Source organism: Cavia porcellus, unplaced genomic scaffold (genome assembly GCF_034190915.1).
Source record: "Cavia porcellus strain 051 isolate PalLab524CR breed Dunkin Hartley unplaced genomic scaffold, mCavPor4.1 scaffold_11, whole genome shotgun sequence".
NCBI classification, from domain to species: Eukaryota; Metazoa; Chordata; class Mammalia; order Rodentia; family Caviidae; genus Cavia; species Cavia porcellus.
This window is the reverse complement of record NW_026947494.1, coordinates 13,364,145-13,365,744: the sequence shown is the minus strand read 5'-3', so window position 1 is coordinate 13,365,744 and position 1,600 is coordinate 13,364,145.

The following is a 1,600-nucleotide window of genomic DNA, read 5'->3' as shown; positions in this document are numbered from 1 at the left end:
GTTCCCTGGCCTTAGAGCTAGTTGGGCTGGGTGTGGAGGCGCACCCCTGGGACCCCACCGTTCAGCAGGCCGAGGCAGGAGGGTCACTGTGATTTCAAGGCCAGCCTGAACAGGGCAGTGAGAGCCTGGCCCAAAGAAACAAGATGAAACTGGGTGAAGCCCTTTCTTGCATAAAATCCAGAGTTCTTTCTTCACTGGGGTAAAATCAAGACTCCCAACTGTGTCCTGCACAGCCCTGCACGATTGTCCCCTGGTCCCACCGCTCTGGCCTCTTCACAGTCGCCCTCACCGTCAGCTCTGCCACTCCGCTCGCCTTGTCCTGACCATCGTGCGGCTTCCTGGGCACTGCAGGCCAGCGCTGTGCCCCCTGCCTGCCTTCCTGGACGTCTCTGCTCCACACCCCCTTCCCTGCCTGTGCGGCCCTAACCCTCACCCCCATCTAATTACCCATCTCTTTGCTGTCTTCCTTGTTTTTTTGAGACAGGGTCTCGCTCTGTAGCTCAGGCTGGTCTTGAACTCACAGTGATCCTCCTGCCTCAGCCTCCTGGGTGCTGGTTACAGGCATCGACACCACACCCGGCTTGAATACATTTTCATAGTTCACATTTCGTACCCCTCGAGGGCAGAGGCCACATAGTGCTGTCTGGGTCCCGCCTCTGTCAGGGGTTTGGGTAAGACCGAAGCCCTGCACAGTAAGCTTGAGTTGAGGAACAGGGAAGGGAGCGCCCCCTGGTGGCGGCACACTGTCCTGGGGAGGTGAATGTGCCTAGAGGGGAAAATCACCTCCTGGGCATCCTCTGAGGGAGGAAGTAGACAGAAATGGTCTTTTAAAGCCTGGTTTAGAAGAACCCTCTCCCACTTCTAAAAACATTTGTTTGTTGTTTTGACATTTTTCAGTCGTGGTAAAGTTGAAAGTACAGCACAGTAAACACTGGATGCTTAAAAAGCCAGGGGTGGTGGCACACACATATAACCCCAGCACTGGGGAGGCTGAGGCAGGAGGATCTTTGCAAGTTCAAGACCAGCCTGGGCTACAAAGTGAGCTCAAGGCCAGCCTGAACTGCACAGCAAGATGCTGTCTCATAAACACAAACAAAAACACCATCTTGGGCATCTACTTCCTCTGTGTGTGTGTGTGTGTGTGTGTGTGTGTGTGCGCGCGCGCGCACGTGTGTTCACAAGGTTTGCCTTAAATGCACAGCAAGGATGCTGTCTGCACAGCCACCGTTGGCCACCTGAGGAAGTCAGCATTCATTCCAAAACATTACCCAGCGCTCTGGACTCTTAACTGTCCTTTTAATTTGGGGTTTTTGTTTGTCTGTTTGTTTTCGCTGGACTTGTAGCAATCCTTCTGCCTCAACCTCTGAGGTAGGAGACTGCCACCTGCACCGCCACGCCTGGCAGACAGCACCTCCTTGCAGACCAAGGCCAGCTCCTGTGAAGAGCGGCCCTCCCCAGATGCCTTGGAGAGGGCAGCATGGGGCCAGGTCTGATGGTCCGGCAGGCCTTGTCATGCAGGCTCCCTCTGAGGCGGCTCAGCCCTGCCGTGGTGCAGAGCCTGTGGGCCGGCCTGCCCCCCAGCTCTCCAGTGGATGCTTTT